Source organism: Miscanthus floridulus, chromosome 4 (genome assembly GCF_019320115.1).
Source record: "Miscanthus floridulus cultivar M001 chromosome 4, ASM1932011v1, whole genome shotgun sequence".
In the NCBI taxonomy this organism is placed as follows: domain Eukaryota; kingdom Viridiplantae; phylum Streptophyta; class Magnoliopsida; order Poales; family Poaceae; genus Miscanthus; species Miscanthus floridulus.
In genome coordinates, this window is record NC_089583.1 from 58,841,952 (window position 1) to 58,866,123 (window position 24,172).

Sequence of the window (24,172 nt, forward strand, 5' to 3'; positions counted from 1 at the left end):
CTAGGTATGAGCTGCTAGCAGCTTTGTTAGGTTGTAGTAAACTCTGTCAGGTGTTCGGTCTCTGCTTGGGTGTATTCCATCTTGTGTGTTTGACAAATTAGTACTACAAAGCTTATTGAGACATTTATATAGTGTATCTTCATGGATGCAGTTGCTCTAGTCGAACAATTTGGATCTTTGGTGATAAGTTATATGGTTCATATGCTTCTATTTTTGTGATCGTACTAGTGAGCAATTGTTTACTAGACTTGTGTATTTATTTATGTTGCAGTAACATCAAAATTTAAAATTTAGAACTAAAAAGTCTTGTTTATCTGCTGTACAAAAAATGATGTGCCGGAGATAATCACTTTATGGAGAATACTTACAGTTTCAAATGTTACAGTTGAGAATTAATTTACCCCATGGGCATACTACATCTTATCTTTTTTTTGTGAGTATACAGTTTCAAATGATACAGTATAGGGAGGAGTTGGGATGTCGTATAAATATATTACTGTTAGATAATTGTTTTGCTGGTGCTTGGATGTATCCCTTATGATGCTTAGGTTCAACTGATACTGCAAGCTACCTGAGACATAATACATGGAAACTAGCTTTATGCCATGTTCTCCTAGCTTTTTTGCAGCTGCTTGGTGTTTTGTATTGTAACTGCAGTTATCAATTTTAGTTATCAATTTTAGTGAGCAATTGCAGTTAGTAATTTCATTTTGTATTTTTAGTTTCTAATTTCAGGTAGTGCTATTTTTAGTTTTCAGTTTTAGTTAGCAATTGTAGTTAGTAATTTTATTTTTTAATTTTAGATTCTAATTGCACGGTAGACTTTTAGTTTTCAATTTTAGTTTGCAATTACAGTTAGTAACTTTAGTTCAGAAATTGCAATTTCACGTAGTATTTCAGTTTTATTTTCTTTTTTGTATTTGTTAGTATTTTTAGTTTATAATTTCAATGTGCTTTCAGTTAGCTTGCAGTTTTGTAATATCAGTTACTTTTAGTTTTTGGTAGCTATGTTGTCATTTTCAATTGTATTTTCTGTCTTCTATTTGTTAGTAATCTCAGTTTTTAATTTTGATGTGCTTTCAGTTAGCTTGCTGATTGCAATATCAGTTAGTAATTTCAGTTAGCAATATAATTTTTGTGCTGTGTTGTCTTGATTGTTTCTAGACTTCTAGTAGAATCAGCAAGAATCGCGGTGGAATTAGAATGGTGAATTTGAACTATAGGCGTTTGGTTTAATCATTTCAGTTTCAACCCCATGGTGCTTGCTTTCTTTTGGGAACTCTGAGAGCACTGACTGATCCTGTGCCCCGTTGATTTTTTGTTTTTTTTGCAGCAAGAAGCGGGAGCTATTTTTGCCATGAGCTGCTGCTCTATGTTTGCTAAGCAACTGTTGCTTTTTTTGCCAAATCCTCCTCTTCTCTCTTTTGTTTTGCCGATGATGAAATTGTAAGTCCATACATTATATGGAATATGAGCTGATGATCAAGAACTTGTGAGTAACTTGGCATCATTACCAGCCGCCCCTACATTACCTTCTCCTCTCTTCTCTGTTATGATGCCGTGTTGCTCTAAGTTCATGATCAAATGATGATTGCCATATTTCTGAGACCTCTACTACTGCTACTACTCGTTTTTATCCAAATATTTTCTAATGATGAAATTGTCCAACTCTCCTCTCCTCTCCTCTCTCTTTTGCCAATGATGAAATTGTATAACTCTAGAAATTATCAAGAATATGAGCTGATGATCATGAACTTATGAGGAACTCGACATCATTACTAGCCGCCTTTACTGTCTTTTTCTATATGCTCACTGTTTTTATATATGCTCATTGTGTTTATGATACTTTTATGCTCTAAGTTCTTTATCAAATGATGATTGACATGTTTCTAAGGCCTCTACCTCTACTACTACTATTACTACTCGTTTTGTGAGTTAGTTTGAACTTGATTTATGACTATTTTCTTCACTTCCACTAGGAAATGGACCCTTGCTATGTTATTTTCAACGGGAAGAAATTTGGGATTTACATGTCTTGGCATGAGGCTAGTGAACATGTGCTTGGGTTCAAAAATGCTATATACAAGAAGTACAACAACTATGACCATACACTTAGATATTTCAATGCCTATGTTGGAGCAGCAACTACCTCTCCGAATCTGGTCCCAACTGATTATGGTGAAAGCATCCCCTCATAGTGGTAAGAGTGGTTCTTGTAAGAATGTGGTGATTATTAGTCTGTTGGTGATGGTGTTTGGACTTTAGATGAGGCTTTCCATGAGCTGCCAATACAACTGCAATACTTAGGCCTATGATGACACAATTAGATGGTTGATGTAGTTGGATAACACAATTGTATGATGATTTAATTATGGTGTCTGAGGCCTATTAGTTTGGATAACACTAATTTATGTTGGCAGCGATATTTTGGTTGTAATGCAACATTATCTATTAATAATACTGATGCTGCTTTGTAGACCCTTCTCTCCTAGTCCTACTACTTCTACTCTTCTCCTCTCCTATCCTCTGTTCCTACTACTCCTACTCCTCTACTCTCCTGTCCCTCTACTATAACGGTTTTCCTTGACATAAATTTAGGAGAAGATATGGCCGAACTCCCTTCGCCGGATCTGCCAAATAATTATGTATATGATTTGGGCTTCCAACCAGCATTGGGGAGGGTAAACCAACCATATCCAAGCATAGTAAGTAACATATTTTAAAGACACCTCTGTAGATATTTTATTCTGATATATATAATTCTTAAATGTAGACAATTCATCCTATACCATAGTTTAGAGAGACACTCTCAAATTTCGGGGTTGATTTCCTCAATGTTGGTACATTCCCTATAGATGGTTGACTCAAGCAATGTCGAATTGGATTTTCTATTCTCGCTAGGGCGGGTAACCAACAAGGTATGATTTTATACATCGATAGGACAAGCAGCGGTCAACCTCATGACATTAGTGCGCAAAAATATGTTGTACAAGCATGTTTAAGGGTGCTTCAAAATATTGGGTACAATATTCCTATATACTCCTCCATGAGAATTGCTGCTTTGAATGTGGGCCTCCACCACGATATTGGACTATTTTGTGCATAGCTTGCTAAGGACAACATGAATGATGTGGTCAATCTCATAACTTATATCTAGATTAATTGTTATGTCTATATATATGCATGGTTCTGATAACCACATTTTTCCCAACACTTGCAGATTCAAGAGAACGACGTAACATAAGTAAGTTGTAGCTTTGAAGCCATTTTAAACCAGGCCAATGTATCACTTGGGTCGTTATAAATGGGAATATGGTGGCCCTGTTCTCACTTTAGAGAGAATCTAGGAAAAATTCTTGTGACTAGGAGTGAAGATTCTCGACCAATACTGATCATCTTCAGTAGACCATGTGAAGCAAGGGAGAGTGCACTAGTAAAAACATTGCGCTATATCAGTGATATTTTGGCATATAAAATGAATGATCTGCACTTCTCCGAGTACATGGTACGACGTTAGAAAATTCTAGGAAGTTAAATTACTGTTAGTTGTAATAATAAACTAATCTAAATTATTATGATTTGTAATGAACAAATTTAAACTATTATGTGTTTGTAATGAATGCGTTTGTAATGAAGTAATTTAAATTATTATGGGTTTGTAATGCATATATCGTCTTGTCAATTAGTTGTTGATATAATGTCCTTGTGAATTATATTATATATATATATATGTATATATGTTTTGGTCATATTTAAATTTTTAAATTTCAATTTTTTTGGGTGTGAAAATATACTATAGGGACGGTCCTAGAGTGAATCGCCCCTACAAATAGGAATTATAGGGGCGGCTAGTGTTATCAACCGCCCCTACAAATACAGTTGTTGGGGCAGCTGGTGACACATGTAGAGGCGGCTTGAGAACCACCCCTACAAACCCTTGATTTGTAGAGACGGTGTGGTAGGGGCGGCTGGCAAAATCGCCTCTACAAATCATCTTCAGCCGCCCCTACAAATGCTTACTGTAGTAGTGGACGCGCCCCAACACCTTGATTCCTTTCTCTCTGTTCTCCGACAACCGCAAGTTCTCCATCAGACCTTCCACCTTGTCCATGGTGGCCGGACAAGGGAGCCCAAGCACCACAAGCAAACATGAAGACCCCGCCGGTGACAGAGCTACAGACTAGCACAGTTTAGGTTGGGGCTCCGAAACGGAGGTTTGGCTTGGACACAAACGTGATCTCTGGCAAGAGGGACCAGCAAAGAAGGGGACGTAGAACCCTAGATTGCCACCAGTGGGACATAACGCGAGCCACCTAAGTGTCGCGACTCCTTCAGAAACCTCAATGAGACTAAAATTAAGGTGTCGATAAGCAAACTCAATCGATCAACCATATAAATATGTGTACATGCAATAATAATCAAGCAAACTTTTCTAAGGGAACGACACCAAAGTATAAGCAAAAGATACATATATATCTATGACACAACAAATACAAATGCCGAAATGCAGATGAATCATGCCAGAATCTATCCTTCTTTTGTCCTTACACAGAAACATCAACATGCGGTGTCGTTGTTCCCTTGATGCGTTCGATCGTGACTTCCACCGGCGGCGTGTCGGCTGGTCGGCTTATGCCAGCATGTGTGGCCATCGCCCAAAGCACTGTGATGAACTCGCCGCCCTTTGCTAGAACATTCTCATGCCCTCCCATGCACTCCTCCACTACTGGAGGCGCCCTCTTTGCCGAGGGCCTAGGGCACTCGGCAAAGGCCCAAAAGCCCTCGACAAAGGCTTTGCCGAGCGCCGCCCTCGGCAAAGAGCCCTCGGAAAAAATTTAACGGCAAAGAGGCTTTTGTCGAGGGCCATTTGTCGGGCACTCGGCAAAGCCTTTTCCGAGTGCCAACGGTGACACTCGGCAAAGAAAAGCAACCGTCAATGGCGTTGCTCTGTTGACGACACCTTTGCTAAGTGCTGACAGTTAGGGCACTCGGCAAAGACATTTTTTTTTCAAAAACTCTTTGCCGAGTGCCGCGGCGGCAAGGCACTCGGCAAAGACATTTTTTATTTTTTTTAAAAAAGCTCTTTGCCGAGTGCCTCCCCAGCTTGGCACTCGACAAAGATTTTTTGCTTTTTTTTAAAAAAAAATCTTTGCCAAGTGCAATGTCCTGGCACTCAGCAAAGTTTCCTAGCTTTGCCGAGTGCCATGACCATTGCACTCGGCAAATCAACCGAAATTGCAATTTTTTTTGTTTTTTTGCATTCCACTGACACAAACAGTTTAAATATATATCACATACCACATATACATCACAAGCATCACAATAATCACATATATATCACAACGAAACCATTTTCACACATTATATCACAACCACAACTCAAATAACAACATATCGCAACCACAAGTCAAATATCACAACCACAAGTCACAAATTCACAACCACAATCCATCAAGTCCAAGCACAAGTCACAACCACAAGTGAAGCTCAATTCCAAGCACATGATGAAGCACAACTCCTCAAAATAGCGGCCTATGACACGATGGTGAAGCAAAGGCTCCATCATTCGGTGATGCATGAGCGGGGTTATTCGAACCCACCGATGAAAGCTGCAAAAAGGATAAGAGTTTGCATGTGTGAGATTCATCTAGTAAGTTTCTATGTGAAGCATTGGTGTATGTCATAGCTAGTGCAAGCATCTAGTAAGTTTCTATGTCAAGCATCTAGTAAATTGAGAATGTCAAGCATGGTTGTATGTCATAGCTAGTGCAAGCATGTAGTAAGTTTCTATGTCAAGCACCTAGTAAGTTTCTACGTCAAGCATCTAGTAAGTTTGTATGTCAACCATGGTTGTATGTCAAGGAAGCATCTAGTAAGAGTGAACTTTCATACTTACAGGAGTGGCTGTAGGAGTAGGCGGTGGAGGAGCTGCCAATGGCAAAGGTACACCCCCTTGCTGGACACTCCGCATGAAGGCCTCCATTTCTTGCATCCTCCTCTCTTGGGCCACGAACGCTTCCCTCTGGGCCAATAGCTGCGCACTCTGAGCCTCGACCATGAGCTTCTGGGCCTGTAGCTTGGCCTGCAATACAAACTTCAATGTTTTAGTAATGCAAATGAAACTTAGGTGTGCAAAGATGAACGTACGACGAGTAAAATAGGACATACCTCAAGAGCGTCGACCCGCTGTAGTGATGGAGTAGGCCATGGGCATATGGGCTAGCTAGAGCTTGTGCTCCATGCTCAGAGCACGTCGAGAGAGGGAACAACGGTGGAGTCGATTGTGCCATCTGCAATCCACAGCCGCCCATGCTTCTTGCCTCCTCCTAGCCTCATGATGGTCTCTACATCAATGGGCTCAGTGCGCACATCATAATCTTCCCCATGGACCTCCCTCACCTTTGAGGTGTACTCTTGGACCTTAGTGTGCACGGTTGGGTCGGAGTACACCTCACGTGGGGCAGACGGGTCGAAGGAGATAGAGGAAGATGCCATGCCCATGTGGGACATAGCCCACGTAGAGAACTCCGAGACCTCCATGCCCGGGTGTGTAGCCTCCTACAAGTAAGACAGCAAGATGGTGAGAAATAAGGCAGAACTCAGCGTCAAATAAGATAAAAGAAATCACTTACATATGCTTGTTTGTAGGTGGGGAAGCTATGGCTGCCTTGATGGTGAGTAGCACCTTGCCTCAGCAGACACTGGTCCCGCTGCCTTGCGTGGTTCTCAGTGAAGTCGTTGGACAACCACCTGTCCACGATCATCTCCCAGCACACGGAGTGGGATCGGCACCACTAGGGAATCACCTACAAGTCATCAATTATTTGACATAGAAAAGGATAAAATTAAACTGACTTAATCTCAAAATGAATCATTATTAATGTTTTTCGTCTACCTCAAGGTACTAGGCCCGGGACAGCTCCACCTATCTTGCATCAGGCTTGCTGATGGACTGCTTCAACACCACGGCGTAGTAGTCTCTATGGGCCTGCACGTGCGCCTCATGGTGCATGTCGGTGAGGTACTTCCTATAGGCGGCGGTAGCCGCCTGATCTGCCTTGGGCCTCAAGTCCTTCTTCTGGCTTGAAATACCTCTGCATACAAAACCGATGTATCCATTCATTATTTCAATAAAAGACTTGCCTAATGAAAATGTTGTGCGAGAGAGACTTACCCAAAACTCCACCAGTACCCGCTCCTGCTTGTTGCGGTACCTGTTGTCAGGGGCCAACTGGTACTTGTCCCACGTGTAGGCCAGCTCCCGCACGTCCTTAGACACGTTCACAAGGCCGGGGTACCATTTCCTGCACAAAACACCAAGGATGCTCTCGGGGGAGTGTGCAGGAGTACCCGACAAAACCAACCAGGCCCTGCACAAGTGATTAAGAAAATTTATCAGTTCCTCTTTTAATTTCCAACATTATCATATGAAGTAGTTGTGATAACATCTATAGTTACTTACCTCTTTGCCATAGGGCGAATCAGTGCCCGGTTGCGAGGAAGCGAAGGTTGAGGGAGGCTCGTGGGACCTCGTTGGTATACAGTCAGGGGTAGCAGAACTATCGTCCTCGGTGGCCTCAGTCCTCGGCCGCCTCATCCTCGGCTGCCTCAGTCCTCGGTCTGTCGGACATCCTCGTCCTTGACCTCGTCCTCGAGCATGGTCGTCACGTGCTCCTCCTCCATCACCTCGTCTGAAGGTGGCGGGGAAGGAGTCTGCTGCCTCCTGCTAACTCCTGGTCCTCCTCCTCTGACCTCCTATGGATGCTACCCCTAACCCCAACCCCTCATCTAAAATGGGAGGGCGTGGTCTCCTGTAAAGGGAGGCCGTCTCATGTCGTGGACGGCTGCTCGCCATCACCTGCAATCACAAAGAATGAATAAGACTTATTAGTATATATATTAGAAATAGATTCAAAATAAATAAAGAAAACACAAACTAAAACAAACATAGTATTACATGTATTAGGAATAATCTTCATGATTAGGATCATAGGTGTCGTCATCACTGTCAAAATTGTCCAAATGGGCAACACTATCTAAAGGTTCTATTTTGTCTTTGTCGTCATTGCCTAGCCTTAATCGGTCAAGCATTTCTATGTCCTTGGCATTTTGCACCACATCTCCATCAACCTCGTCATCCTCCGTTTCATTGTCTACTTCCATTTTGATCGCTTTGGGTAAGACTATCTCAAACGTGCCTGGTAGCCCATCTTCTTGATAGAACTATCCATCATATGTGTTTGTGTTGAAGTTATAATCATCATCGTTTGGGGCAGGTAGTTTACCATGTGGAGACACCTAGTGCACAACAACCCAACCCTTAAGATCCGCTTTGTCTTGGTTGGCATATCGCGTATAGTACACCTACATGGCCTGTTGAGCCACAATGTATACATCTTTTCCTGGATAGACAGAATCTTCTCGAATCTCGACTAGCCCAAGATGAGGGGTCCGTCTCATTTCTCGAGGATTAAACCAGTGGTATTTGAACACGACAGGTTTATGTTTGTGACCATGAAATGAGAGTTCATAGATTTCCTCAACTCTACCATGATAGTTGAGGCCATCAGTGTCGGGCGTGCAAACTCCGCTATTTGTGGTTTTCCGTTTGGGCCGAGTCTGCTCATATCTTGTTGTGTGGAAGTGATATCCATTCATGTCATAACTGGTAAATGACTGCACCCTAATGTCATAGCCGCCTGCAACCTATCTCAACTCCTCACTCATGGACGAGTCAGTCTGGGCCTGCAAGCTCAAGCATGATATGTCGTTATATTAATCGAACGAACATGGGAGCTAAATTGGACATTACCTTTTGTTTGAACCAAGAAATGAAATCAGGCCTCCCCGCACCTGCACCTCGAGAAAGAAGGGTGTCATGTTCCTGCGAGGTAGGATCCCTTGATTGATGCCAGGACTCACAAACAAATTCCCTGTCCGAATGAGAATCAGTGGGGTTGCATGAAGAATATTCAGGACGTATTGAAACAAGTTCGTTGAGAACTTACTCGATGAACGGCTGGACCTTGGGAAGGTTGGTCAACACATATAGCATGACACTTCGCCACTCTTCATTTCCCAATATCTTATTGGTCGATCCACTTGCGCTGCCAAGTTGGCCTTGGAATAGGCTGTGGGTCCATTCATTTTCGCCAACATTAAAATGAGGGAGTGGATTATGATTGCTAGGAAGTTTCGGCTTGTAGTATAGTGTTGTGAAGTTTGCCACCTCCTCCCTTAGACTTGCCTCTGCAATGGAAGCCTCAATTCTAGCTTTATTTATACATTTCTTGCGAAGAGTCTTTAGACATCTCTCGATTGGATGGCACCACCGGGCTTGCATGGCCCCCCCCCAAACGTGCCTCGGACGGGAGGTGCACAATCAGATGCTACATGGGCAAGAAGAAGTCGGGTGGAAAGATCTTCTCCAGCTTACAGAGCAACACAGGTGCCACTTTTTCCAAGTCCTGAGCGACGGTTCGAGATATCTCCTTGGCACAAAGCTGATGGAAGAAAAAGCTCAACTCTGCCAGCACTTGCTAGACATGGTCAGGGACATAGCCTTGGACCATCGTTGGAAGAAGCCGCTCAATCCATATGTGGTAGTCATGACTCTTCATCCCGTTGACTCGTAAAGTGCCTAAGTTCACTCCCCTACTCAGATTCGCTGCATATCCATCTGGGAACATTAACGTCTTGATCCATTTTAGTACTTCCCTCCTTTGATCGGGTTCCAAGATGAAATCGACCCTAGGCATTTTCCATTGTTTGTTTCGGCCACTAGGAGGCCGCATCTCTTGCTTCGGTCTATCACACAACGTCTCTAGGTCCACTCTAGCCTTAACTGTTGTCCTTAGACTTGTCAGTGTTCATGAGAGTTCCCCAAAGTGCCTCAATGATATTCTTTTCGGTGTGCATTACATCAATGTTATGTGGCAGAAGAAGGTCATCGAAATAGGGGAGCCTCGTCAAGCCGGACTTATGAGTCCACATATGTTCCTCACCATATCCCACAAAACCACCTCCTTCATTAGGCACGAGAGCATCTATCTGAGCACGCACCTCAGCACCACTCTTCATGCGTAGTTTAGGGTCTATCACTGCAACACCTTTCATAAAGTTCTTAATGTCTTGTCTAAATGGATGGTTAGAAGGGAGGAATTGACAATGCTTGTCGAACGACGAATACTTGCCACCCTTCTTCAACCAAATGAACCTCACAGCTTCCTTGCATATTGGGCACGGGAACTTCCCATGGACACATCAGGCGGCGAATAACCCATACGCTAGGAAGTCATGTAGGGAGTAGTGGTACCAAACATGCATCTTGAAGGATGATTTTGTAGCTCGGTCATATGTCCATACCCCCTTCTCCCAAGCGTCGATCAATTCATCAATCATAGGCTCCATGTACACACCCATATTACTCCTCGGGTGTCTAGGAATTATCAACGACAAGAAGATGTTATGCCGTTGAAAGGAGATGCCAGGGGGGGAGATTTAGGGGGATAACAAACACGGGCCAACATGTGTATGGGGCAGACAACTGTCCATAAGGATTGAACCCATCTGTTGCAAGCAGTGACACGTACATTATGAGCCTCAGCTGCTTTGTTAGGATGTTTGTCATTAAAGTACATCCATGCTTCGGCATCGGACGGATGCACCATCGTCCATGGCTTGTACCATACACCTTCTTTATGCCATGTCATCTATTTCACGGATTCCTCGATCATGAAAAGCTATTGGATCCTCGGCACAAACGGAAGGTGCTGTAGGACTTCACGGGGATCATAAGCTGCCTCTTTAGGCCATCTCTAGAGTCTACCTCCTGGTACCTTGAGGATTTACACTTCGGACAGTACTTTGCATCCTTGTGATCTTTCCTAAATAAGACGCACCCCTTCGGACAAACATGTATCTTGTCATATGGCATCTTAAGCATACGAAGTAGTTTCTCTGACTCGTGCAAGTTCTTCGGCGGAATGTGCTTCTCTAGTAGCATGCTGCCAAACACAGCCAACATCTTATCAAAGCCTTCGCGACTCAGATTTCACTCGGCCTTCAACCCCATAACACGTTCAATGGCATCCAGCTGAGAAATCGTTGTACTCTCATGAAGGGGTTTCTATGCTGAGTCCAACATTTCGTAGAAGGCCTTAGCGGCTTTCTCCATCTCCTCCTTCTCACATCCTTCTATGAAGTGAGCTTGGTGAGTGTCATCTAGCATGTCTGCTACTCCGGCATCATCATCAAAAGCCTCAAGGTGTGGTCTCACCACCTCTGCTCTTATACGATCTGCTTCACCATGGTGGATCCACCGGTGGTAGCCATCCGTATAACCATTGTACACAAGATGTTTACCCATGGTCATCTTGTCTACCCTTCTGTTGTTGTCACATTTGCTATAGGGACACCAAAGTTTAGAATGTCCTTTAGCTACACCTGAGCTCCATGCATGTTCCAAGAAAGCATCTGTCCCATTCACCCACTCAATGTCAAAGTCACTCTTGCTTCTTTGGCCCGTGTACATCCACTGACGGTCTTCCATCCTTCCACATATACAACACATAGTAATGTAACCATCAATTGCATCTATGCGGTGTTCCTACTCTCTAATAGGTGAGGATAGGTCCTAATCCCACCCGCGGATGCGTAGATGAGGTTAGTTTCCATGCTTCGCTTCCTATCCGAGATAGAATTTCGGCAGCACCTCCTCGCTGTTCTCTCGATGCACGTCCTACAAGGGAGAGTGTGTATCTGGAGAACAACAGGGGGTGATGCCGAAACACCATCTCGGACCAGAGCGGACCATGAAAACTAACACATCTACGTATCCGTGGGCTGTCCAAAAAATGTGGACAATCCGAAACAGATACGGTCGCAGATATACAAAGATTTGTATACCTCCAACCGTATCTCTTTCGGACGGGAGACACCTAACTAGGTTACGCGACCAAAGACCACATACGGATAGAGGGTTATACCTAGGGTGCCGATGAGGTCAGGGTAGCGGGGCGGTGGAGAGTCGGTGCAGTGGTGAGTCGACGCGGTGCAGGAAGACCCGCAGCGCCGATGAAGACGATCAGGGTCGCTGAGTCCCTCCCACAGGTCCTCCTGCAAAAAAGGGCAAAAATGGTTAGTGTCGACTCAAAATTTCGGCAGCACCTCCCCTGCACGGGGAGGTTCCCAAAACCTGTAAAAAACATGGCACAAAGGCCAACAACCATATATATACCAAACATGGGCACGTAGGCCAACAACCACCAATATATCAAGAGGAGCCATGTACTTTAGTTCTCTTTCTATGCAGATGAAAATATTGTAGTACAACAACAATTACGACTAACCCTACAACTACTACTAACACTACTACTAACAACTACTTAACTACTAACAATACTAATACTAAGAACTACTTAACTATTAACAACTACTACTACTACTAACCACTACTACTTACTAACTACTACTATTTACTAACTACTACTACTACTAAGCCTACAACTAACACTACTAACTACTACTAACAACCACTACTACTTACTAACTACTACTACTAACCCTACAACTAACACTACTAACTACTACAACTAACAATACAACTAACACTACTAACTACTACTACTAACACTACAACTAACTACTACTAACACTACTAACTACTACTACTACTAACACTACAAGGGTAGGGCTTACCTTGGCGGCAAGAACGGCAAGAGCGAGGGTCGGCGACGACGGCGGGGATGACCGCAGCAGCGCGAGGATCAACGGGCGGTCGGAACGGCGCGAGGATCGACGGGCGGTCGGGTCAGCACCTTCCTCTTCTTCCTCCTCCCCCTTCTCTTTCTTCCTCTTCCTCCCCTTCTCTTTCTTCCCCTTGCTCCTCTCCTTCTCTCTCTGCTGGCCGGCCACAGGGCACGGCGGGGCCGGTGGAGCTCGAGGCCGACGGGGGAGCTCGGGGCCGGCCGGGTCGTTGTCCCTGAGGAGCTCGGAGCCTAGGGCGCCGGCGAGCTTGGGGCGGCGGCCGAGGACTCGGGGCGCGGGCACAGGGCCACCGGGGCACGAGCGCGGGGCCACCGGGGCGAGGACACGGGGCTGTCGGGGCGGGGGCATGGGGCCGTCGGGGCGGGGGCGCGGGGCCGTTGGGGCGAGCGCTGCCGGGACGGGGGTGGGGGCGCGGCAACGCGGGGGCAGGTGGGAGACGAGTGAGAAGGGGGTGGGGTTGGGCCGGCCCATTCTGGGCCTTTAGGTTAAAAGATTTGCCGAGTGCCAGGCCTAGTGGCACTTGGCATAGGTTTTTTTATTTTTTATTTTTAAAATTCTTTGTCTTGCGCCCTGTGACCTAGCGCTTGGCAAAGGCTTCTTTGCCGAGTGCCAAGGTTGGCACTCGGTAAATTAATTTTTTTGTTTTTTTCGCCCCATTTTTTTCCTAGGGCCTTGCCACAGTAATTACAACTCCATTTCAAAATTTGGGACAATTTTTAGTTTTTTACTTTATTTCCTTAATTAGTTTTGTTTCGTTGAATTTTTCTGACTATTTTAAATTTGAACTGCATGTACATGAAATAATGGAATTTGGTCATTCAAAAATGGTATTCATGATGTTTGGCGTATGTTGAGGCCGTATCCAAGAACTCGCATGAAATTACGAGCATCTTGTTGTCGTAACATGACGATGTACTTGTGGGAAAAGTGTATTTAAATTATATAAAATCCAAATGAAGTCTGAAAATCACGAAACTTATCGAGGTGTCTTGTTATCGCATGTGGAGGCCGTGGTAAAAAATTGAGAAAGTTTGAAGCAAGTTGTGACGTCGGATGCCTAAAAGTCAGATATCTCCACATGTGATCACATGTGGAGATGTCTGGGTTTTATGCATCTGACGTCGCAACTTGCTCGAAACATTCTTATTTTTTTACCACAGCCTACACATGTGATAACATGACACCTCGACAAGTTTCGTGATTTTTGGACTTCGTATGGACTTTATATAATTTTAAAACACTTTTCCGGCAAGTGGCTTGTCATGTTACGTGAAGAAGATGCGTGAAATTTGATGCGAGTTCGTGGATAGAGACTCAACATACACCAAATACCATGAATAACATTTTTTGAAGCACTAGATTACAATATTCCATGCACTTGCAGTTCAAATTTGAATTATATATAAAAATTCAACATAATCAAATTAATCAACCAAATATAACAAAAAAACTAGAAAAAGCACCAAATTTGAACATGAAGTTATAAACAATGTAGGCGGGCCCAACAAAAAAATTGGGGTCAAAAAAATAAAAAAAGAAAATTTGCCGAGTGCCAGCTTGGCACTCGGCAAAGACTGTCTTTGCCGAGTGCTGGTCTAGGGGCACTCAGCAAAGAATTTTTTAAAAGAAAATTTTCAAAAACGGTTAAAAAGTCTTTGCTGAGGGCCTAACGGTGATGCCCTCGACAAAGATTGACGGCAGGGGATGAACGTCGTGTCAGGCGGTGTTGCCGAGGGCCGGCCCTTTGTCGAGGGTTTAGCCTTCGGCAAATAATTATTGTTGCCGTGTGCTTGTCTTTGCCGAGGGTTTGGCCCTCGGCAAAGAGTTTTTGCCGAGGGCTGTTCTTTGCCGAGGGTCTGGCCCTCGGCAAAGACTCTTTGCCGAGTGCCCGAGTATTTTTCCTTGGCAAATTCTCAGGTCCTCAGCAAAGATGCTCTATCCGATAGTGCTCGTCGCTGGAGGCTGCAATGTACACAAAGAGCTCGACCCAAAGGTTGGCCAGTACCTTCCACACGCCCTCCTGTTCATGAGGATTGGCAGTGGCTTTCTCTTCCAGTAAACGCCCTTGTGCACGACCGCCGCCGTCGCCGTTGTTCTTGCCGTCGCCGCCTTAGTTTCGTCTTCCAACACCGGCTTGCTTGACATGATCTTGCCGTACCTGGTGCGCCTGCACGGTGAGAAGTAGTAGCCCCAGAACCCAAGTAGGTCATACAGCTCAGCCTTGAAGCCCTCACTATCGGACTCCTGTAGTTTGCCGAGTGTCCGAAACACTCGGCAAAATACATAAAACACTCGGCAAATGGTTCGCCGAGTATAACACTCGGCGAACAGCACTCGCCAAAAACAGTGACGGCGAAGCCAACTTTGCCGAGTGTCTTTTATCGGGCGACACTCGGCAAAGCCTTTGCCGAGTGCCCGACACTCGGCAAAGTTGAAACCGAAAAAATGAGATTTTTACCAAAAAAATGGAATTTTTTTTATCAATGGAGGCCCCCATCGGCCAGCGCCCACCCATCTCTGATATTTTTTTGCATGAATTTCATGGCTACACGGCCGACGCGATTTGGACCCGAGACCTCCCGCTGTGCACGTACCTCCTCTACCACTACACTACACTCTCACTTGTGTCTGAATTTCGTTTTAGTTCCCAATATATTATACTAAATTGAGTGTAAATTGCATGTTTGAGGCCCTAAACGAATTCAAATAAAAAAGTTGTAAACTACAAAGTTTCATAACTTTTTGAGATCTACACTTTTAGTTTAGGAAGTTTTTCCATCCGAGGTCGTTTACAAAATTTGAATTTTAAAATTTTGAAATTCAAACACAGTTTTGCATGACAAAATGTTTTCAAATCAAAAAGTTGTGAACTACAATGTTTCATAACTTTTCGAGATCTACACTTTTAGTTTAGGAAGTTTTTCCATCCGAGGTCGTTTACAAAATTTGAATTTTAAAATTTTGAAATTCAAACACAGTTTTGCATGACAAAATGTTTTCAAATCAAAAAGTTGCCAACTACAAAGTTTCATAACTTTTCGAGATCTACACTTTTAGTTTAGGAAGTTTTTCCATCCAAGGTCATTTACAAAATTTGAATTTTAAAATTTTGAAATTCAAACACAGTTTTGCATGACAAAATGTTTTCAAATCAAAAAGTTGCAATTACAAAGTTTTATAACTTTTCGAGATCTACAAAGTTTATTTTGGTTGTTTGATCATCTGTTCATCCGACATGGTCGTTCTAACATTGTTCACAAATCTTATATATCTATGTAGTTTCATAAACTACCAGAGAGATATGTTAGATTTGTGAATAAATTTATTTTCACTTTGTCGTATGAAGAAAAGACCAAAACAAACATTGTACATCTTGATGAGTTATACAACTTTGTAGTTGAAAACTTTTTGATTTGAATTAATTTACTGCTTCAAAATGTGCTTTGAAATTTTCTTTGCCGAGTGTAAAAAAAAATAACACTCGGCAAATAAGCTCTTTGCCGAATGTAAAAAAAAACACTCGGCAAAGAGACTCTTTACCGAGTGTAAAAAAAACATTCGGCAAAGAGACTCTTTGCCGAGTGTTAAAAAAACACTCGGCAAAGAGACTCTTTGCCGAGTGTAAAAAAAAAAAAACACTCGACAAAGACGTCTTTGCCGAGTGCCTGAAAAAAACACTCGGCAAACCATGTGGCACTCGATAAAGAGCCGGTCTCTGGTAGTGCCTTGAACACGCGTTCCGTGCTCTCCTGGTTGTCCGGGAGCAGCTCAGGGTGGAAGGCCACCAAGTAAGCGCAGTACTTGGATAGCGTCGTGGCCACATTGTTGGTGATAGTGTGACCACCCTGAGCCTGAGCCTGAGGAGGTGGTGGATGGTTTACCTCCAGGAGGATGGTGGCGACGTGCCAGGTGAGGATAACCTCGGCGACGCTGTCGTTGTCGCAGAACGGCAGGTCGGAATGGCCCGCCACCAGTGCGGACCTTCCGTTGCTGAGAGTAAGAGAGGTGTAGCTTCCATCAGCGTCGTACAGCCTGGTGAAGTAATCCATGATGGAATGCTTCACTTGTTTGGGCACTGGAATGGCCGGACCGAGGAGCGAAGCTTTGAGCGGGAGATGGGCCGGCATCGTCAGCCCGCAGAACCTTTATCGGAGAACTGGTTGAACCTGATGCCTGGGCGGCTTATCAGGCTTCGTCCCAACAGGATGCAGCGGATGGCGCAGCCCAAGGCGCGGCTGTTGCGCCACTGGGGTTTGACTGTGTACATGCAGATCAGCGACACTAGGAACCAGTCGGAGAGCAGGAAGACGAAGAACTCCCACACCTCCTCGTAGATGAACATGAGGAAAAGGAGCGAGGTGATGGCGAAGTCAACGGTGCAGAAGAACACTACGGGGTACTTGAACACCCGTCGCAGGCATCGAGTCATCTGGATGGCGCCTAAGAAAGTGAAGTAGTTGTCGCTGTGTATGCTGCGGAGAGCTGGCTGGCTCGTTATCATGAGGTTGCACTCCTACAAGTCCTAGTTCACTAGAGCTGCAACATATAAGGTCTTTGGACCTTTTCAACCAAAAAGACTAGCCTTATAGGTGGGGGTTTCTTCCACCTTATATGTTGTGCTCTCTTATCATCGCTACATGATGTGGGACTAAACCCCAACAATCTCTCCCTTAGTCACACATTGGGGTACCCCCGCCATATGTGACGCTCGAGATTTTTTTATCGAGTTTAGCTTTTTTTTTACCATGGGCTGTTGATATCAATTGTTGGAACTGGTGGTGACCATCGAGTTCACGATCTTGGAGCTGGCATACAGCCGGCCTGACTCGTTACCACGAGCCTGCGCTCCCACAGGTCCTAGGTCCACCGGAGCTACAACATATAAGGCCTTTGGGCCTTACTCAACCTAAAAGACTAGTCTGATAGTTGGGGGTTTCTTTCGCCTTATATGTTGTGCTCCCCCACCATCATATCGCTACACGATGTGGAACTAAACCCCAACAATCTCCCCCTTAGTCACACATCGGGTTGCCCACGCCATATGTGTGACGCTCGAGATTTTTTATTGGGTTTAACTTTTCTGACCATGGTCTCATGATACCAATTGCTGGAACTGGTGGTGACCACCGATTTCACGATCTTGGAGTTGACTTACAGCCGGGTCCGGCTCGTTACCACGAGCCTGCGCTCTCACAGGTCCCAGGTACACCGAAGCTACAACATATAAGGCCTTGGGCCTTCCCAACCCAAGCCTCCACCTTATATGTTGTGCTCCCCCCACCATCGCTACACGTTGTGGGACTGAACCCCAACAATCTCCCCCTTAGTCCCACATCCATGATACTAATTGTTGGAACCGGTGGTGACCACCGAGTTCACGATCTTGGAGCTGGCTTATAGTCGGTCTGTGACGCTCGAGATTTTTTTTTGTTGGGTTTAGCTTTTCTTGAGCATGGACTCATAATACCAATTGTTGGAACCGGTGATGACCACCGAGTTTACGATCACGATCTTAGAGCTGGCTTACAGCCGGCCCGGCTGTGGGACTGAACCCCAACAATCTCCCCCTTAGTCTCATATCGGGGTGCCCCCACATCGGGGTGCCCCCGCCATGTTGTGACACTCGAGATTTTTTTTTGTTGGGTTCAACTTTTCTTGACCATGGGCTCATGATACCAATTGTTGGAACCGGTGGTGATCACCGAGTTCACGATATTGGAGCTGACTTATAGCCGGTCTATAACGCTCGAGATTTTTTTTTTGTTGGGTTTAGCTTTTCTTGACCATGGACTTATGATACCAATTGTTGGAACTGGTGGTGACCATCGAGTTCATGATCACGATCTTGGAGCTGGCTTACAGCCGGCCCGGCTCATTACCACGAGCCTGTGCTTCCACAGGTCCCAGATCCACCGGAGCTACAATATATAAGACCTTGGGATTTCCCAACCCAAAAGACTAGCCTGATAGGTAGGTGTTTTTTTCGTCTTATATGTTGTGCTCCTCCACCATCGCTACATAATATGGGACTAAACCCTAACAAACGGGACGTCGCCGTTGCCGCACAGAACAATGAGCACGAGGCACAGGACGAACACCACGAGTGGGAGGAGGAAGTAGTTGGCGATCAAGAAGAAAGGGCTCGCCCGGACGACGGGGAGTAATATTCGCACAGGAAGTTGAGCTCGTCGTTTGTCACCTGGAACGTCACCTCCGCCGCCGCGCCTCCTCCTTGCCCGTGCCTGGAGTACTTGTCGTACAAGCCTCTAAGGATGATTTCCCGGTAGCTCCGGGTCTCTGCCGGAGTTGCCGCCGGAAGGCGCTCCAGCCTCCGGCGCAGCAGCTTGAAGAGCGAAAAGGACAGGCAGAGCCGCCTCAGCCGGTGGCTTCGGTCGAGAGAAGCGAGCAGAGGATCGGTCTCCGCGAGCCTCCAGATTTTGCCATCGCCTTCGTCTTTGAGCCTGTACCCACTCGGGATAGCTTCAACCACCACGCTGTCTTCCTCCATGACCGCGTACGCGCATCGCTTCAGCAGCTCGTCCCCATCTTCCGGTCGGAACCGGTGCCCCTGCTGTTCTTTCTGTAGCAGCTGAGCCATGTAGGAGGTGATGACCCGGGCGTTCTTGCCCAAGGCGAGCGAAGGTTTGCCCACCTCGGCGAAGGAGATCCTCTGCACCAGCTTGGTGGCACAGAGGAGCCAGAGGATGCCCGTCATCGCCCTCCTGCCGGTTCCTTGCAGGTTGGAGAAGACGAGGCCACCGAGCCAGAGCACGCGCTCGGCACGCTCGATGGTACCCGAGTATCCCTGCATTTTGATCGCCTCCACCTTCTTGCGGAGGAGCTCTACATGGAGCATCCAGATGAGGATGAACCGTGCCCTCAGCGGGAGCTCCGAGGTGTCGTTGCCCTTGCTATTCTTGGCCTCCGAGAAGAGGTAGGACATGACGGGAAGGAACAGCGAGAGCGCCGAGGTGAGGCCAAGCCGGACCTTGGGGTCGAGGATGGCACTGACGTGTGACAGCCCGCTGAAGAGGTTGAGGTTGAAGAAGAGAGCAGTGAGGACGAACATGATGAAGGAGGTGGACAAAATGGCCGTGTGATTTTGTTGGTCGATATACGAGTCCGTCAGGTTCTTGAAGATGCTGATGTTGTGTGTGTCACAAACCAACGATAGGTTACTACGAACATACAGGGGCTCCATGACGCTAAGGGATGCTGGCTGCTTGCTTGGGTGAACGCTCACTGATCCATATAAGGATAAGAGAAGTCTTGCGCGAGGGTTTTGTGGTTCTGTTGAGCATCATACAACACCTATATAATATGTGTGTGTTTCAATGAGCTTCCATCATATGATTTTTCAACCATAACTTTAAGTTCTCGAAATATATGCCTCATATTATTATAGATCCTATTAAAAAAATAGCATGTTACATTACCAGAAAAAATATTTTAGAAGACAATCTCTCTGATTAAGTACGTCTAGGGACCATCTCTATAAATGGTCAAGTGACCTCCAGGCTGTTAATCGACTATTAACAAAGACGGGCATCCTAAGATGTTTGTCTCCGATGCTTGACTCTGAAAATGACTATTAACAGAGACAGACATTCTAAATGTCCGCCTCTAAAAATATATGCATCAAAAAGTAATTCATAACTTTTTCGTATGAAGTTGAATCAAGGCGAACTTTATATCAAAATTGTAGCTCTCGATGCAATCTATAACTTTGTAGCTTAGAAGTTTTTTATTTGAAATTGTTTAGGGTTCCAAAATGTTGTTTGAAGTTCTCGGATGTTGAAATTCAAAATTTTCAAACAACCTTGGATGTTGACATGATCTATACCTAGTTCTCAATACCATCTACAATTTTGTAGTTGATTTTGCAAATGTTTTTTAGAGTCCCAATAAGTGTTTTAAGTTGTTAGATTTTGAAATTCAAAATTTAGAATTTCCAAGGGACCTTGAATGTTCACATGGTTAATACCAAAGTTGTAATGGTCGACCTGCAAGTTCCTTGTTGATATGTTTTTTTGATTTGAAGTTGTTTAGAGTTTCGAATATTTTCTTAAATTCACATATTTTGAGATTTAAATTTCAAAATTTTCAAACAAATCATAGATGAAGGCATGTCCTATACCAAAGTTATAGTGCTTGACAAGATTTAACACTTTGTAGTTGAAACCTTTTTCATTTGAGTTCATTTAGTAACTAAAATATTCAATATAAGATTACGGAATGTCGAAATGAAAAGATAGAATCCTATATATACTCACAAAAGAGTGTGTATTGTATGACAGCGTCTAACGTCTGTTCTATGGATCTTTAAAGAAAAATGCATATTTAGCTTTTTGTCTTTTCCAAAACAAAATGGATTTTACGATCATACATTGTCGGTTACATCATACATGGTGGGCGCATCTTTATTCTTTTGGGCCCCGCAAATAATAGCTGAGCAAGTCTTTTTAATATTATAATTGTTGGATGCAACACTTTCTGATTTGCTGCCGTTAGTTTTGGATATGGTGAGTTCTGAATGTTCCTTTTGCCGAGTGCATGGCATGCATGAATCATGATTAAAGATTGTTTCCATCCTTGTTTGTTCTTTACTTCTTTATTAACGCACTTGCTTAAATCAAAGGGTGCTTTATTAATTCATTAGAAAAAGTAAAACATAAATCTACCTAAGGAAAAGAAAAGTGTGCCAAAGAAACTAAAGTCTAAAGGAGTATCGGTCAAACAAAGAAAAAAGAAAGACACTTGGCCTTGCAGCACACGGAACGATCATGAAAGGATCGCCAGGAAGGTAGCTAGTTGATTGGGCATCAATTCTATGATTTTTTTAGAAACATTCTGTTGAAGCAAGTCACACCAAAACGCTAGAACAGGTAGAATGCAGGTCACAGAAACTGTGAACACCGGACCATCCAGCAATGGTTTCAAAACACACGCGATCGGCACTGTACCGCTGTTAGCGTCTTGACTTGTAGGTCCAATAAATGCAAGCCGGACTATCCGGTGTTTTTGTTTTTGACCTATAGACCTATGAACACCTTCTTCCTCGAAAGAATTGTCAGGAAGACACACATCGGCGGATTGCTCTAAAATCGGTAAGATACCATCACCTAGAACACCCACAAATAGTTGCTCACTAAGTTGGCTATCTGCCTATCTCCTACTAATGCTAATGGATTTTCCTTGGATCAAGGAGTCATTAAATACGAAGGGCGAGTATGGTTGGGGGCCAACAACTTATTAGCCCAACAACATGTGATGCAGGCACTGGATGATAGTGGCATAGGGGGGGCACTTAGGATTTCACAGCTCGTATCATAAAATCAAGAGCTTGTTTGCATGCACCCAAATGAAGAAGATAATCAAAGGGTTTGTGACTAGCTACACTATCCGCCAACAAGCAAAGGTTGAACATACCAAACTTTCTAGACTTTTGCAGCCCTTGCCTATTCCTCAGTAGTCCTAGACAGTTGTCAGTATGGATATTGTGGAATGGCTTCCAGTCTTTAACAAATTTGAAGTCATTCTTGTGGTCATTGACAAGTTTAGCGAATATGGACATTTTGTTCCATTATCTCATCCATTCACTGCTCTAACAGTGTAAAAATTTATATCAACAACATTTACAAACTCCATGGGCTTCCTTAGACCATCATCACTAATTGGGACAATCTTTACAAGCTCACTATGGTAGGAGCTCTTCAAACTCACTGACACTCAACTGATCATGAGTTTATCTCATCATCCTCAAACAGACGGCCAGACATAGAGGTTGAACCAATACTTAGAGGCCTTCTTGAGCTGTTCAATGAGCTCTTGTCCAAAGCAATAGAGCAAGTGCCTTCCATTGGCAGAGTTTTGGTACAATACAAACCTTTCACTCTATATTTGAGGTCCTATATGGTCACCCTCTGCAGCATTTTGGCATTGCTCCACCACATGCAACATTCTAATCCCTCAGTTGGAGGCGTGGTTAAAGGACAAAGAGCTTTTCAATAAGATTATTCAGAAATAGCTTCAACGTGCACAACATCGGATGAAGGCTCAAGCAGATAAACACTGTTTTGAGCGATAATTCAATGTGGGTGATCGAGTTTATCTTCAACTACGTCCTTATGTCCAAACTTCAGGGTCTCAACGCAATAATCAGAATATCTATAAGTACTTTGGTCCATTCATAGTGCTCCAAAGCATTGATATAGTGGCTTATAAATTGGATTTGCCTTTAGATTATCAGATTCATCTAGTGATCCATGTTTTCCAGCTAAAAAGCATATGTTCTCTCACAGTTTGCTTTCTCTCAGGCACATTTGTCTACTTGGCAATCGACATTGTCTGTTCAGGCACAGTTTGCGCTCTCTCCCGCTTTGGGTCAAGATGGATTTCAAGACTAGTAGTGGCTAAATGGGCTTGGGCTCTAGTGTGTGTGTCTCGGCGCTGGACTTGAGGTCGGTATCAGGGTGGATATATAAACCCTCTAAAGGTCTCGAACGACAAATATGAATAACTGAAGTTCCTATACTATTTTGTTCCTGTCTTCTTATTGCTTGTTATTGCTCTTAAAACTCTGCTCCAGTTCATCTTCAGAAAACCCATATCATCATTACCATATAGCCTCTGAAGGATTGTAACAGTCGATGGACTAGAAATATGTCTGATGAGAGGTTTGAACCTAAATGAGAAAATTGTATATTTTTGCTTAAAGAGATTTCGGCTGAACCGTAGACCAAATGTTTACAGTTACTATCACACAAAACTTGATAGTGCAAATTGTGATGTACTTGTTGAAGTCAAAGTGTCAAAAAAATCAAGAAGGAGAATTGGTGGATGTGAAGAAAAAGCAATTTCAGATACCCTCCAAACAAAGCGTGTTATGTGGCAACCGAGAAAAAGATGCTGAATAGTTTGTTTTTTGTAGCAAACGAAATCTCATCATCTCTCCATTTAAGCTTTACATGATTGTCTTTTAGTTGAAATTTCGTCCAAACAGAATATAATGAAATGAAGATCTTCATTTTAAACGGTATCTTCAAATTTGTATATAGATACCGGTAGTTGAATTCTAAATTGCAACGTACAGTAGTTAATACATATAGTGGCAACGATAACAGAGGAGGGAAGGAAACACGACTCCATATGCAACAAATAAACCGATCATCGATCGAGCGGTTAACGATACAAGCAAAGCTGGCATAGCAGCTGCGTTGCTCGGATCAGGCAGAGCAGGTGGCATTGGCGGGCGGCATCCTGATGTGTAACTTGTCGATGCTCGAGCACAAGACCCTGATACTGTAGAGCCTCGATTTGACGAGCCCAACCTTGAACTGAACCTGTGCAATGACCATGATGGTCGTGGATACCGACGACGCGTACTGTAGATGCTAAAAAAGTC

At 44.1% G+C, this 24,172-nt stretch overlaps 1 pseudogene; it reads right to left on the bottom strand.

Annotated features, from left to right (window-relative positions):
* Positions 1-6,925: 6,925 nt before the first annotated feature.
* On the bottom strand, positions 6,926-19,969 carry LOC136548535 (uncharacterized; annotated as a pseudogene).
* Positions 19,970-24,172: the final 4,203 nt, after the last annotated feature.